This window comes from Mastigoproctus giganteus, chromosome 1, assembly GCF_048544385.1.
Source record: "Mastigoproctus giganteus isolate SK-2022 chromosome 1, ASM4854438v1, whole genome shotgun sequence".
NCBI classification, from domain to species: domain Eukaryota; kingdom Metazoa; phylum Arthropoda; class Arachnida; order Uropygi; family Thelyphonidae; genus Mastigoproctus; species Mastigoproctus giganteus.
Window position 1 is genome coordinate 139675232 of NC_143575.1, and position 17234 is coordinate 139692465.

At 39.6% G+C, this 17234-nt stretch overlaps 1 protein-coding gene across 4 annotated transcripts in view; it reads right to left on the reverse strand.

Moving 5' to 3' along the window:
• Positions 1-17234, reverse strand: part of LOC150091163 (growth factor receptor-bound protein 14-like) — a 452305-nt gene that overhangs the window by 348186 nt on the left and 86885 nt on the right. For 2 of the 4 annotated variants that reach the window (XM_090382349.1, XM_090382356.1), the window contains exon 1: positions 17008-17161. The exons of the other annotated variants lie outside the window; for them this stretch is intronic. The gene's annotated coding sequence lies outside the window, so the exon portion shown is untranslated. Of the gene's footprint in view, positions 1-17007; positions 17162-17234 lie in introns of those variants that run through there. 4 annotated transcript variants of the gene reach the window in all.

Below are 17234 nucleotides of genomic sequence, written 5' to 3' on the forward strand. Positions count from 1 at the left end.
TAATATCTATCAACCACAATTTATAAGTTATCGAAGGTTGCCAAAGTGTTAAGGCTGAAAAGGAAAACTTGCCTAAATGTTCACACTGTGTGGGTCACTGGATGGCTGGGGTCTGCTCAAACTCAAACAGATGCATCAGAATGGCTGATGGATTTTGGAAGAATCCAAGACCATATTGCGCCATATACACACATGTGTCTATAAATTGCCTGTGTCCGATGGTCGATTTGCTGTTTTGCTGGATGAAAATGCGAGGTTCCGGAATCAAGAACCGTGCTCTCCTCGACTAATACCGACTAACAGCCACGTTATGAAAAAGCATCATAACATTTCCCCACGTCACTGACGGGATTCGAATTCAGGTCTTTTCCACACGGTGTGGGGAGGATGGCGATCCTACCAACTGTGCTACCGACGAAGACATCGCCATCCTCCCCACACCGGGTGGAAAAGACCAGAGTTCGAATCCCGTCGATGACGGGAAGAATTTTTATGGGTCTCTTTCACAACATGGCTGATTTTGTCGGTCTCAGGCGAGAGTAGCATGGTGTTTGCTCCCGGAAACTCGGGTTTTTCGTTAGCAAACAAAATCGACCTCTGAACACATGCAATTTACAGACAGTATACACGGAGCAACATTGCCTTACTTGCCGATGCTCCTAACACCAATGAACAAGGACGGCGATTATACCAACTGTGCTACCCACGAGCTCTTGGGGATGCTTTTAGAAGATATTGTTACTTCCCCAGACACCTCAACAATCACCTTGTGAAATAATGGTTATTAACACCTGCGATTCTTTGTAACCATCGATAGAATGCAGCGTTACTGTGAATCCTGTGTTGAAGTCGGGGAGGGGAGTTGCAAAGTCACCATTTAGCAGCAATTGCAATTCTATTTAAGTTAATCAACGTATCGTCCTCCGTGTATTTATTGTCATTTTACCATTTGGCACTAAATAAATTATCATTTTATTGTTACCCAGCTCTAGTATTCACTCAGCTACACGTAAAGTTGCAGTTGAATATTTCCACGGGAATTCGTGATATGCTACGTTCTGTGACTGGAGTTTAAGTTTGGAGACACAGTAAAACACCAGTAAAAATAAAAATAAAAAATAAATAAAAAAATCAAACGATTTTCATTTTTGTGGAAGGAATCTGATAAAATATTTAACTGTTCATTAAATCGACGAATCTGTCTTTCAAACTCACTCGAGATTTTCAATACGGATAAAAAGGGTCATCAAAACAAAAATGTATGCATTTTTTTTTTTTTTTTTTTATTTACAAAGTGCCCTGAAGCTTTTAACTGTTTAAATTAATAGTTTTATGCGATTAAACGAGTACATCTTTTGCATAGTTAAAAACGAATAAAAGTTGTGTATCTGAATTTTTTATCACGCTTCTTTTAGTTTAAAAAATTAAAATCCGTAAATAATTATCAAGTACATATAATTACACAATAAGTATAATAAACATTAAACGTCCAATTACGCAGGCAAACGAACCACAGTCAGCTTTAAACATTCTCGAATAGTTGTATGGATGTGGTAGGGAAGATTTTATTTTATTATATTTTTATTTATTGTACTAGGCGGCCCCAGCGAACCTTTTGAAAACCCCGCCATACATTTACAATATCTTACAGACTTACACTATGTAAGTCCTTCTGTACATTATCATTAGGTATTGCTTCCTTCATCATTCCTAGGAGGTAATACCAATCTAGAACCATCCGAAACAGACTACTTAAGCGCTCAGATCACAATCGAACTTCGAAATACATCGAAAGTTTTTTTTTTTTTTTTTTTGGTAGTTGTTGGCGCATCGGCTTCTGTGGCCATAATGCACCTCCCAAGGTTTTTGCAGTACTTTGATCCAAGCTCGAGGCGGTTTTTTTTTTTTTTTTTTGGTTTTTTAGGAGCATTAGCAACTAAGGCCATATTGCTCCGGGAATATGCGGTGGTCATTCCCTGACCTTTCCGCATCCTCCGTATTTGGTGGTGACGGGCTTGAACCCCGGTCTAATCAAGAAGCGTGTGCTACGCACTGTTGCTCCTTCCCACCTGGCTACGGAGGCGCCAGCTCGAGGCGGGATTCGAACCCGCGACCTTTGGGTTGCTAGGCAGGTACTTTACCCACCCGGCTAGCCAGGTCGGCATTAAAATAAATTTTTCTGTTTATACTCCAGCACGACAACCAAGTCAGTAGAGTTTACAATAAATCGTCAATACAAATATTTATCGTATTTAGTAGTCACGGGCTTGAACCCCGGTCCACTCAAGGAACGCGTGCTGTGCACTCTCGCTCCTGACCACTGGGCTACGTCAGGCCTCGTCTCCAAGTAAATTCATTAAATTGCAAATTTGATTTAAAATATACCCATTTATATATGCACAAAATATACTGTCAATTAACAGAAGCATATGTATGTTCATATTTAATTTTATTTTCATTGGACTCGAGGCATATGCAATCAGCTGTTCTATTATTAACTAAATTAGTTTATTCTTGCCTTCTAGCGTAAATAAACTTATGTGTGTTGATGTATGTGTATACTGAAACATCGTTTCGACCCATAGATGTGTGTGTGTGTGTGTGTGTAACAGATTTAAATCGCTAATCTGTTCTCTACAATTCATACCTTCCTTTCTGTCTTTGAGATAAATGCTGAACTAGTCATCGCTTATCAGTATATCAGCACTACATTTGATGCAGCAATGATATACTGACAAGTGGCAGCATTTTTTTTAATGTTTTGATGGCATGATTTTGATATCCTTCTTAGATATTATTTTGATATTAATGTTGGCATCATAACAGGCCTGACGTAGCCCAGTGGTCAGGAGCGAGAGTGCATAGCACGCGTTCCTTGAGTGGACCGGGGTTCAAGCCCGTGACTACTAAATACGATAAATATTTTTATTGACGATTTATTGTAGACTCTACCGACTTGGTTATCGTGCCGGAGTATAAACAGAAAATTTATTTATTCGTAACTTCCCTATTAACAAAATTGAATGCCACACCTGCAATTTCACAAAAAAAAAAAAAAAATTATAATAGCAGGAGTCCCTCAATATGTAAAGTTGGGATTGCTGTTATCATTCCTCCATGGAAAACCAAATTTCATGTTATGCTGTGATATAAACCATTGACAATCGAACCATTCAAGCACAAGATGATCTGCAAACATCAGCTCAACCAGCTATCAGAACACACTGCCATCTTTGAAACAACATTAAATCCAACCAAATGTCGCTGAAACTATGCCAAACTGTGATCTATGTATCGCTAGATAGCATATCCAATTCCATGGCTGAACAGCACGCTGATTTATTGGTTTCTGAAAGAAAGCTCACATTTAATAACCACCAGATCTAATCACAGCACGAATGCAAAAGATGAAATTGGAAGGCAAAGCAACACCTGTTATATGTGGATGCCCTTTGCACAACTGCTACATTAAAACAGTCATTTATTCTCCCCATTCTATTTGGGGGGATGAAGAACTGTGTAAATCTGGCACTCTCAAGCGCCTGTTTGCAGGGGAATTCTAGCTCTTGAGGTGCATTATCTTCAAAGCACGGGATCCAAGCTAATCGTTGCACTTCCGATCACGATCAAAATCCCTAGATTGTCAACCAGAATGAGAGACATCCAGATAAACATCTACTGTAAAACTTCTGGCTGATGCTATTGATGTTTCTCCAGGCACGAGACATCTGCCACTGGCGGATCCTCATCAGTGGTCTAAGTGACACTCCATCCTTACATCCCAACAAACATCGACTGCATTTCACTGAATTCATCCCGACTGAGATGCTATCTGGTCCAACGATTGAATTTTGATCTCTTAAGGTTTTCCAAAGAGACGAGACATACCAGAAGAATCACTGAACAATTCAACCATAAAGCTCATCCATGAACGCTCATAATTTCGCCATATCCACAGTGCAGATGTCCTTGGCTGACTGTAACTTGCCAGGTCACTGGTGAAGAAATGCATGGATATTTAGTGAATATTACACGTTGTGTATATAAAAAAAGCCTTTTGTTCTTTTTGTTATTAACATTTTGTCCACATTTAGATATATGTAAAAAATATGTAGACAAAAATGGAATGAAGATACTGATCGCTTCATGAAGTCCTCTTTCATCTGATGCCCAAGATCTTGGTGGGAGCTCAGGCAATCAGTTACATCCTTTCATGAATTTCATTCCATGTTTGTGTATTCTAATTAGATTTATTTTATCTTGTTTTATTGCAATTCTTTATGTGAAATGCTTCATTATTTATGTGAAAGTCTCGGCAAGATTATCTGATGGGCGATATTGCTCATCACAACCCGAATAATAGACAGAAGTATGCAATAAAGGATCTAATGGTTTACAACGAACGCCGCTTATTGTAAGCATGGTTATGTTATCACTCGTGTAATGTTATCACTTTTAGGAAGTCCCCATCAGAAGTATACTAATACACAGATATAAAGCTGTTCACTGTAATCAGGCTTCGCCTTTTTTTTTTTTTTTTTTTTTGTGTGTGTTTCTCTTGTAGGTTTATGCACGTGCAGTGGAAGTGATTCAGCATCCCGACTTCTTGAACCCGGACACGTTGTGTGGCTACTTACCGATTTTGATTCGCACGTATGGTTTTGTATATTGTTACCCGATGAAAGAAAGTATGTATCGGTAATCCTACCAATCTGACAGTGGAGCATTTTAACCCTTTTCTAATTCTTGATTTTAATATTTTCTTTATTTGTTTTTAATGGTTTGTACAGATTTAAAGCTCACATTTAATAATCCTACATATTGCTTGATTTTTATTTTCACGTTTTCTTTCTGTCCGCTTCCACTTTTTATGTATGCATTTCCGCTCTTCGTCACTAAACTTGAAACAGTTTTATTCTCGTTCCATCGGTTCTTGTTATCTCTTTCGCTGAGTCCTGAAGTAATCACAATTCCATTATAGCGCTGCTAGGAGGCAAGCCCGAAAGAGCATTACAAGCATTACAATCCGTTTTGGGGACCTTTTCAGTTTTTATAGAAAATATTTTAAATCAGTGATTCCCAACCTGTGGGCTGGGAAATTATACCAAAGGAGTCACGAAGTTATTTATAAAATCATATTTCAATGATTTTATGAATAACTTCGTGACGTTGAATAGTGCCGCTTTCTGCACTATTCAACTAGCAGTATTTAGTAAGTAAAGCTAATTATTTTATTATGCAAATGTTATTTAATTTTTGGCGTAAATAATTAAGCCCTTAAAGAGACTCATAGCACTACCGATTTTGTAATTATACTTACCTATTTGTTTGTATAAGATAATCTTTTCAATAAATTTATAAAGTTTTTACATTAACTATATCTTTTATATTAAGTTTAAGTGGTAGGTATAGGTATGTATAGGTAGGTATAGGTATGTTGAGGGTCTGACGGCTCCGGGGATTTCTCCCATCTCCGCGTATGTTCTTTGTATCGAGTGACAGTACCCTGTCTATGCCAGAGGTTTAAAAATAATGTATGGGTCATGTGGTATGTAGTTTGTTGTGCCCATTGTTCATCCCGCCTGTTGGCCGCCGGGCCCCCAGTGGGACCCGGCGTTACCATACCTAGCGACGGGGACGCCGGCCGGGTGTACCAAGAGACTAATTATACTCTGGCAGGTCCTGCCACTTACTTTCCTGGGATTTCGGTGACGAGGACCTAAAATAAAGGTTGGAGTTATCGCTAAGTTGGAGTTATCAGTTTAAGTAAAATTGCATTTAGAAAGCGCTGCGTGGGGTTTTACGCTGAAAGAACTATTTCTAGAGAGCCTAAAAGGTCGGGCAAAATTTGATGTGATTTAAATTTGGACATGTGGGGCAGTCGCTGTACAAGAGAAAGTGTTGGGAGGGGAGGGTGAAGACTGGGGGGATGAAATAGGAAGAAGAGGGGTCGGATAGAGAGGTGACCCCCCATTATCAGTGGGGCATGCCCATGCCCCACCAGAGTGAAAATATGGGGAGGCGAGGAAAGGAGAAGAGCAAATACCCCCTCCCCCTCCCCGAAAAAAAAAAAAAAAAACCGCACAAGGGAGTGCAGTTTTGGGTCGACAGTAGGCCATTCAAATCATCCTAAAGTCTTGTCTTTCTGTGGTATGGTGAGTTTTTTGCTTGTGTTTTTTTTTTTTTTTCTTTTTTTTTTTTTTACCTGTTTGACCTTCTGCATTCTTTCTAGTTGGGTTGCCTTTGGTATATTTCTATCATTGTTTTCCTTCTAGAAAATAGATCCTGGGCATATTGACTGAGTGCCTTGTAGTCCTCTTGAGTGTCTAACAGTCTGGGTTCTTGGTTGTCTGGGATATATTGGATTGACGTTATTAGCTGTAGTCGCAGGTCGTCATACAAATCGCACTCAAACATTAAGTGTCTCCAGGACTCCGGGTTGCCACAGGGACAGTCCGCGTTATTTATGATACCAAGTTGGTGTAGTTTAGCTTTAAACGGGCCGTGTCCTGTAAGGAGGAAGGTGGTATTTCGACCAGAGTGAAACCACACTGGCGCCTTAGGGTACAGCTTAGTGACAGTGGGGAGGAATCTTCTGGTCACTGCACCTTTTTCTGTGTTGCTCCATCTCCTCTGCCAAATCTGGATGAGGTGGTCGGCGATTCTTCTCTTCTCATAGTTGCGGTCATTAGTGATGTCAGTGGTGAGGTCATACATCGTAGCCGATGTGTTTCTGGCAAGATGGTAGAGCAGACCACAGCGGGTAGCTTCGAGATCCAGGGGTAGAACTCCTACCAGGACTTGGAGGGCAGCCGTGCTAGTCGTTCTAGTTGCTCTCGACATGGTAAGGAGGATGGTCCTCTGAATGGTTTCGAGGATCCGTTTATTCACTTCTAGTGCCGCCCTCGCGTACCAGACAGGGGAGCCATATGTGATGGCAGGGATGAAGAGAGCTTTGTAGTACAAAGACAGGGTAGTACGTCTGAGTCCCCAGTCCCTGCGAGTGACTCTAGCGAGGAGGGCCGCATATCTTCTTATCTTTTGTTTAATATATTCTAGGTGTGGCTTGAAATTTAATTTTCTGTCCAGGATTATTCCTAGGTATTTAATCTGTTCGCACAGCTTAACTGTTTTGTTCTCAATCTTAATTTGTGGTGGTCTCCTTAAGTCTAGCATACCTTTTAGCAGCACCGAATTTGTCTTGTCGGGTGCTAGTTTGAGCAAGTGTAGCTTCGTCCAATCTAGCAGCTTTTGCAGGGCATCATTTGCTTGGATTTCTAAGGAGGATCTGCTGTCAGCCTCAATGGTCAAGATCAAGTCATCTGCATAGGCCTGGGCCTCCACACCACCCAGATCCATGGCGAGGAATTCGTCCAGGACAAAGTTCCACAGGAGCGGCCCCAGGACAGAACCCTGGGGGCAGCCCCTGCGGACTGGGCGACTGAGGCATTTATATGGTGTGGTAACTTGCACTGCTCTATCAGCCAGGTAATCCTTCATGCAATAATAAAGATTCAATGGAAGGTTGGCAGCTCTGAGTCTCGCCAAGACGCTCGGCCACCAGAGGGTGTCGAACGCCCCAGCGAAATCCACTGCGATGACAAGGAAGTATTTCCTTTTACAATGGGCGACTCTAGAGAGGAGGTTCTGTATTGCTTCGATAGTGGATTTGCCAGGAGTAAATCCGTATTGCTTTGACATGTTAGGATTTGCTTCATTATAATGCCTTGTTTAAGTGGTAAAAATTTTACAAATTTATTACAATAACCGATTTGAAAGAAAATTCTTTTTCCTTAGGCAGCCAAACAAACGTTCGCCTATAGCCGCCGAAATTAAGATTAGCCCATATACGTTTGCTGTATTTGTGACACCGATCGTGTCATTAAATTCGTTTTGGAATTGATTAAGTTTGCCCCATCCATTTCTTGGCGACTTATTAGTATTGGCCATTACTAATACTTATTAGTAATAGCCACATGGTGCAAGGAATCTTAAGGATTATGCTGCACCAGCCAAAAAAAGAAAAGTAAAATAATAATAAAATTAAATAAATTTTATGCATTTCCCGCCTCCCGTAGGTCCAGCTGACCTTTGAATTTTCCAAAATTCAGCCTCAACCACCCACGTAGGTAACTTATTCCAGTAATTTATAATTTGCTGGCTAAAATAAAACTTCTTGCAATCCAGTCTAAACATCTTTTCCTGTAACTTTAATTTATGACCCCTAAATCTAGAATTATTTATAACCGTGAAAACTTCATCCTCATTCATTTTACTTTTTCCTCTCAGAGCCTTAAACACCTCAATCAAGTCTCCTCTAAGGTGCCGCCTAGTTTCCAAGCTCTGCAACCCACATATTCGAAGTCTTTTCCTCATATGGACGCCCTTTTGCCGATCTCACCAGGCAAGTTACCCATCTTTGGACCCTTTCAAGAAGCTCGATATCTTTCTTTAGGTGCAGTCTCCACACTTGAGCACAGTATTCCAACTGTGGTATAACAATAGCCTTATACAATGGGATTATGACGTCTTTATCTACTAGCAAGCGTTCGATAAATCATCGATAGGACACCATGGGCCTTCCTTGCTACCTATCTACAATGCTCGGAGAAATTCATGTCTGACCGTATCCTAACTCCCAAATCCCTTTCTTCCACTACTGACTTTAGTTCAACTCCACAAGTGTATAAGTTATTTTTGGGGTTGCTGTTCCACAGATGTAAGACCTTGCAGAAAAGTGGTATGCTTTAATACCACTTTTCTGATCATCCCTGAAGTCTATCTAAGTAACTCTGAAGAAGCTCTGCTTGATGATGATCATTAACTACTCTACTGATCCTTACATCATCTGCAAATTTAGACATCAGGCCGCTATTCCTTCATCAATGTTATTTAAGAAAAATCAAAAACAACGGTGATCCCAATATGGGATCACCGTTGTTTTTGATCCTTGGGGAACCCCACTTCTTACATTAACCCAAGCCGAAGAATAACCATTTATCACAATCCTCTACCTCCTGCCCTGAAGCCATCCAGCTTATAAAGTAACTGCTAATGTGAAAGTGAGTGAAATGCTTTGCTGAAATCTAAATTATTCCCTAAATCTAGCTTTTGACTGACCCCGTCAAAATAGAGATCTGTTAAACATAATTTTCCCTTTACAAAACAATGCCGTGTATCCTTCTGAATTCCATTTCTATCAAAATGATTATGAATTCCACCCTTGATCATTGCCTCTATGATTTTCCTTACAACTGAAGTTAGTTAGACTGACCGGTCAGTATTTCCCACTTACTCTAAGAAATGCCCTTATGTATTGGCACTTTCCAAATTCAACGGAATCTCTCCTGAGTCTAGCGATGCTCTCATAATTAGCCTTAATGGTTCAGTTCACTCACTTGCCGCACACCTTACAATTATAGGATATATGCGATAAAATCCAGGAGCCTTACTCGCCTGTAGGCTCGAAAGTTTTTTCATTAAATAATCATGTGAAATTTCAATAACATTAATTACGCTTTTTTTTTTTTCAACTTCACTCTCATAATTTCTTATTGACACAAAGGGTTTTTCTTCTGTAAATAACGATGCAAAGCAACTGCTGAGCTTATCTGCAACATCAACTGGGGTATCTAATACTGTCCAACGTCCATTACATAAGGGTTCGATCTGGTTTGTCCTTTTCTTCTTTGCATTTATATATGTGAAGCATTCCTTATCTCCACTGTTTGCCAGCAATTACTTTGCCAGGCTAAACTTTTCGGTGGCACTGTTACAAATCAATTTGTAGCTGTTATAAGCTACTTTTTATTGCTTTGTAACTTTTTCATGTTGTCTTTTTCTGCTCAAGTAATCTGGCAACTTCATTATTCATCCTATTTGGAATCCTCTTCGTGGAGTATTTTTTTTTTAATACTCCACGAGGAGTATTAAAATACTAGGGAACTTCGCCCCCTGCCCGCTGTGCTCGCTTCTTTTGATAAAATAAAATAAAATACTTACAGAAACTTTCGACATTGTGTGTCTCTTCTTCAAGTATGAATACGTTACATATGGAAATCAAGAATGATACAGCGTGGTTATGCTAGATAAACAAATCACGTGCACGAGGTTTATCTAGCATGACCACGCTTAAACAGAAGCTTGTTTTACCACAGTAAAAGCTTCTGGTTACCACGTAACCCGCATCTCTCTTCACCCATTGGCCGAATAAATATCACTAGGAGGAAAATTATTTTAATGTATAGAAAGATACGCATTCAAGGCATCTGTGATTAATGTTTTCACGGTATACGATAATGCAACTGTATTCACTCTCTATGAGAATTATAACAAATAATTTAAGATATTTCCTTGTATTCACTGGCGCTAACTATTATTTTGCAATACTAACTGTATTAATTATTTATTTCTAGAGAGCTAAGTCTGACAACGGATAAGTGGTTAAAAATAAGCGCATTGAAAAGCAGAGTAGAAGGCAAAAGTGGTACGTCTGGTGAAACTTCGCAGCACGGCCTAATGAAAACAAACTGCGACAGCAATATAAAGATGGGTTTCACGTAGACTGTTCTGAAGATTATCAAGACCACTGTGAGTGATTTGTTACGAGGCGCTCTCAAATGACGGATTAAAAATAACAAATTTCGTAGACATTTCGAATCCAAGCATAGTGACTGTGCATATAAGCCAGTGGAATTCTTCCTTAGGAAACGCAAAGAATTAAAGAGAGTGGCAATTCGTTGCATCTTATAATTACAGGTAGCAGCAATTCGAAGGCAGGAGAAGCTTCTTATCGAGTAGCTGTTGTAATAGAAAGCCCACACAATATAGGAGAAAAGTTAATACCTCCTGCAGCAAAAGAAATGATGAGTAAAATGCTGGGAGAGAAGGCTTGTAAGGAAATTAAGCTATCTCGCTGTCAAATAACACAAATTCAACGCAGAATTAGAGATATGGCCGAGGTCAATAAAGGAGGGCAGATTACCATAATACGCAACAGTTCGTTTCCACGCCCTTCAACTTCATGAATTAACAGATATTGCAAACGTACCCAACAATTTGGCATTTGTTAGATACGAATGGAATAGAAGTATAAATGGGGACTTGCATTTTTGCACCGCACACCTTTACATATGCGAGCGACTTTAGATGCAATTTTGAAAATTCTGGATAACTTCTTAAAGGAAAATACTATCTGATTGGTCAAAATGTGTCGGAATTAGCGCTGCGGGGTGCACGCTGTGACAGGCAGATACAGTGGAGTCCCGCTCACTAGAAGCAAAATTTATTCACTGCTGCATTCAGACAATCGCTAACAACGAAAAATATTCCTATTGAATTAAATACGATTTGGGAGGAATCCGTAAAAGCCATTAATTTCATTAAAGCTCGCCCTGTGATTTTAAGAATTTTTGCGGTCCTCTCTGAGGAAATAGGCACTGATCATCGTCAACTACACCACTCTTGCATACTGACATTCGTTAGTTTTCTCGAGGGACGTCCTTGCTCGCCTATTCCAGTTGCGAGATGAAGTGGGAATTTTTCTGCTTCAATCAAATTTTCAGCTTTCGCATTGTTTCGATGACTTTCCTTGGTTATTCAAGTTAGCATTCTTAGCTGATATTTTTGGCCTCATTAATAAACTTAAGGTAAGTCTTCAGAAAAAAAAGACGTAAATATATTTTAAGTTCGAGACAAAATAGAAGCTATCATCATGAGATTAGACCTGTGCTCTGGTCGACTGAACCAATCAAACTACGATTCATTTTCATGTCTATCAGATTTTTTTTTTTTAATTTCAACAAAAAATGCTGCTTCCGGACAAAGTAAAATGCGATGTACAGTAAATTAACAATTACAAAGCCTCCAAATATATCTATGCATGCTTTCCTGATTCAAGATATGACTGGATTAGAAATCTCTTTGCGAGTGTTGATAATTCAGAACATGAAAAGAGAGGATGCTTAACAGAACTTTCATGCGATAACTCTTTAAAGATAGTCTTCACCCAAAAGAATCTGGATGACTTCTGGCTACCTATTCGTTCTGAGTATCCAGAACTATCTCATAAAGCTATGGAGTACTTGATGCCTTTTCCTCCCAACATATGTTTGCGAAGGTGGATTTGCTGCACTGAAATCAAAGCCCAGAAACAAGCTGGATTATATTATCAGTTTTGTTCTAAGTTTATTATTATTATTTGTATTGTTTTTTGTACATCCAATATGTATATGTTTTCTTTTCTCTGTATTTTTACAATTATGTCTAATGAATTTCTTTTTTTTTGCTTATTTCGAAAAATACATAATAAAATTGTAGCACTAAAAAAAGGAAGATAAAAAAAAGAAAAAAAAAAGGAAAGATGGGAGTTAGTAGTACAGCTACTAAAATAATTAATACATTATAAAGAATATATAGAAATAAATACTTATAATTATATTGTCGCATATCGCACTATCCTGGCGTCTTATCAAGTGTCAACCACCAGAATTGCACAGCAAGACGACAACATAGTGTCCTCTGTTTCTAATATAAAGTACCATGGCAAAGCAAAATTCATAAATAGAATTAAGGGAAAGAGAAGAAGATAAAAAAATTAGAAACATCCAAAGTAAAAATATATGTGAATATAAGGGAGGATATATAGAAAGCCGGCATGTAATGTACGGTTGACACGACAGATGAACAAAACTAAAATATATGGAAAGAAAATACTTTTATATATATATATATATATATATATATATATATATATATATATATATACACACACACACACACAACTGAGAAACTAAATTAATGACAAATGGGCCTGGAGTACTGGGGTCCATAGTTTAACAGATATTTATTTAAAGTATACCCAGTAAAATAAAATAAAATAAAATAAAATAAAATATTTCCAGAAGCTTTCGGAACTCGTGTCCCTTTCTCAACTGACAGAATTTTTTGAATACATTACAAGCAAAGTGTGGCACGTTACTCATTCGTCATTGTTGTAGCACGGACGTGTGCTGCCTTGCGCCAGTGATCATCCATCAATAAAACGGTTGTCTCCAGGATTGGATGTATACGCATGCCTTTCTGGCGATTTAATGCCTTAGGGTTGTTCATTATGTTTAGTGACTCTAGCCATAGGCGGTGGCGAAAGTGTCGCGCGTGGTCCACTATCTCAAAGTCGCGCTTGGGGTCAAGATCGTGGTTGGTAGCCCAAAAATGTTCTGCAAGCGCGGACTGGTCAGTTTCGGCAAGCCGGATTGCTCTGTCGTGTTCCGTGAGGCGATCCTGGAGACGTCTCGATGTCTCACCTACGTAGCAACTGTTACAGGCCCTACAGGTGATACGGTACACTACATTGCTGCGTAAGACAGGTGTGACAGGGGTCTTCACACTGGAGACAAGTGAACGTAGGTTCCTACCTGGTAATTGTACACATTTTATGTTGTAACTTCTCAGGATCTTCGAGATACGTCCTGACACTCCTGGATAGTACGGAATGTAGGCGGATGATATGCCGACTTGCTTCGGAGGTCTTGGGTTGGAAGTAAGTTCTTGTGCCTGTAACAAGATCTGGAAGATGGAAGATCTGGAGAAGCAGATACACCAGAACCCACCTACACCTATTACAACGTGGTGTAGATATGTCGACGATATTTTTACCATAATACCACGTGGTTCTGAAACGGTACTACTAGAATACCTCAACTCTCTATCCAATTTCATCAAGTTTACCGTAGAATCAGAGGTGGACGGTTCGCTCCCGTTTCTGGACGTGCTAGTGCATCGCGTAGGCCCACATCTAGAGACCTCAGTATACCGCAAACCCATGTGGTGCGGTCAATTCACCAACTACGGGTCCGGCCACGCTCCAAGCCATCTCAATAGCACTGCCCGCACCCTGTTCTCCAGGGCCTGGAGCCATTCCAGCACCGACACAATTAGACGTAACGAGATCTCCCGTGTGAAGGCGGACTTAACCAGATGCGGTTATCCATCCCATGTACTAAACAGATGCTTGTTACAGGCACAAGAACTTACTTCCAACCCAAGACCTCCGAAGCAAGTCGGCATATCATCCGCCTACATTCCGTACTATCCAGGAGTGTCAGGACGTATCTCGAAGATCCTGAGAAGTTACAACATAAAATGTGTACAATTACCAGGTAGGAACCTACGTTCACTTGTCTCCAGTGTGAAGACCCCTGTCACACCTGTCTTACGCAGCAATGTAGTGTACCGTATCACCTGTAGGGCCTGTAACAGTTGCTACGTAGGTGAGACATCGAGACGTCTCCAGGATCGCCTCACGGAACACGACAGAGCAATCCGGCTTGCCGAAACTGACCAGTCCGCGCTTGCAGAACATTTTTGGGCTACCAACCACGATCTTGACCCCAAGCGCGACTTTGAGATAGTGGACCACGCGCGACACTTTCGCCACCGCCTATGGCTAGAGTCACTAAACATAATGAACAACCCTAAGGCATTAAATCGCCAGAAAGGCATGCGTATACATCCAATCCTGGAGACAACCGTTTTATTGATGGATGATCACTGGCGCAAGGCAGCACACGTCCGTGCTACAACAATGACGAATGAGTAACGTGCCACACTTTGCTTGTAATGTATTCAAAAAATTCTGTCAGTTGAGAAAGGGACACGAGTTCCGAAAGCTTCTGGAAATATTTTATTTTATTTTATTTTACTGGGTATACTTTAAATAAATATCTGTTAAACTAAATTAAAATAAAGAACTAGGATAGAGCCCAGAGTAGCAAGCAGCCAGTGGCAGTAATAGTGGTAAGAAGCACGTAGAAGTAATAACAGTAAGTAGCATGGCATGTGGTAGATGTAGTATACTTCTCACGCTTGCTTTTTGTGGCACCTTCACTTTTTGCACGGTATCAAAAAAATAAAAAATTTTAAAGATGTTATTAAATAGACTAAACACATCTTCTGCATTGTAAATGCGGTATTAATATATAATAGTACTGTCACTGATGAAATTTATTGATGTTATGTTGGACACGCAAAAGACACCGAATATTGCATCAGCAAGGGAAGCGTACGAACAACAAAAACACTTGAGGAGTGCACGAGAATGCAACGATAAATGGTTACACATCGAGTTAGTCAATGGCGACTTTTCTACCTTCAACACTTCCAGTTAAATATGAAATAAACAAACGTCACCTGCCCAGAACGATTTCTACGAAGTAAATAAATAGCATCCTAGAATTCCTAGAATTTATTTTCCATCATCCCTTTTGAAAACTAAAAATTACGAGGAAGGGAGGAGGTTATTTCCGGGTTTATTCCTTCTTGGAACCGTAAAAAATTCGATATAAACGTAAAGCGCTTTAAATAGAAATGTAAAAACTACACGGTACGTCATAAGTTTAATTAACCTACGACTAACACCAGGGAATCAGAAGAAAAGGACACTAAATGCGGGACACCGCAATAAGAAGGAGTTGATGGCTTTAGTGGCACAAGGTCGACTGTGGCTTCATTGTGCCTTTCACCGAGTTTCTCGTAAGCTGGGGTGTTATAACGGGAGTTTACTGTCTGTGTGTACATATACAGGTTGTAACCACCGCCCTATGCCTCTACCGACACAGATGTTCAGTTTCTGTTGGTACAAGTTTTTTTTTTTTTTTTGTTCCTAGAGATATTCCGTGGACATTGACCCCTTTTCAGAACTTGATTTCATCTATTTCTTCTAAACTACCCGACATCCATTCTTCTCTAAATTCACAAACTTAAAACGTCGTATTGTTTTGAAAAATTAAACGATGAGAAATTCATCTTCAGAAACTTATTCGCATTCCTGAAGCGCCAACCAAGTTCTGGAGAATGGTAGATTTAACAAGTTTCGTGGAATTACCGTGAGCGAGCTTCTGTTCATATGCAATAGTTGATTCATCGTACTAAATAAGCTTACGCAAAAATACGTTCTCAATATCATAATCAAACAAGGGGGTGACCCACATGGAAAAGTACTATTAAGAACACTTAAAAATCGTTGATATCGCAAAAATCAGGAACGAAAATCGCGATTAATTTGGAAAGTGACAATAGGATGAAGAAAGCTAGAGCACATCAGTACACATGGGTACTAAGCGCATATCGTTATCAGATATCTATACAGCGATCTGACGTAAAATATCACCTCACAAGGCTAAGTGTATAAATGTGATTTTGAAACGAAACTGGTATGAGTCACTGATGCAATGTTTCGGAAGATATCTCAGATTATGGGAAGTTACCCAGATGGTAATACGGCTTCTCTTCCTCATCATCGCCATACACACCTAAAGATATTCAGCCTTTTCTTCTTTTGGCCCGCTTTACTTTTGCGTTTCTTTCTTTGTTATGAATGCTCGCCAATTCCGTTCGCAGTTTATACAATTCCTCTTTGAGCGTTCACAGTTCGAAGGAATATTGAATTTTCACTCTACTGGAAATAAAAACGATTTCTTAATAATAACAATCCATAAAACGTTTTAATAAAGAATTTCTGATGTAATCTGTTCAAATAATCTCCTTTTGTGCATATTGGGCCAAAGTGGAAGAACGAGCTATTTTGAGATCTTTGATATCAAGACTTCAGGAAATTCCTCTTGCACATCTTCACGTGCAAAGTGAAAGCGCAAATTAACGCAGTACGAGGATAATGCAAAAATCGGTTTCACAAACTCTGAACTTTTCCGATCTACGTAAACAACGTGAAGAGGCGAGTAAAATCTTACCGTAACCTGCCAAGAAGAAACAATGCATTTCTTTCTTTCTTTCTTTCTTTCTTTTCTTTCGTTATACGCTGCTACGTTCGTGCGAGTAAAATAATATTGACTTAAAAGCGTTCGTGACATATTTACTACGAATAACAGCGCAATAATTAGATACACGGTGTTAACGAAATTAAAACTCGTATCGTATACGAGTTTGTTTACATCGTACGAACGCAGGCTCACTCGCCCTCCAACAGAACATTGAAGACATTCAACTTACCCGTTCACAGCAGACACATTGGTTTTCGGAATCATGGAGTGCAAAGAACTACACACACACTGATTAATCAGTCAGCAGGATCTTTAAATAACTTCTGAAGGTAGCGAAGTAGAGTACAACCCGAGCTCGTAACCGCCGCCGACTTCTCGCCACGCTAATCTTATGAGTTTGTTCTAATGTCAACCAATTCGATAGTGTCGTTCTCTTTCCCGGATGTTGGACACATC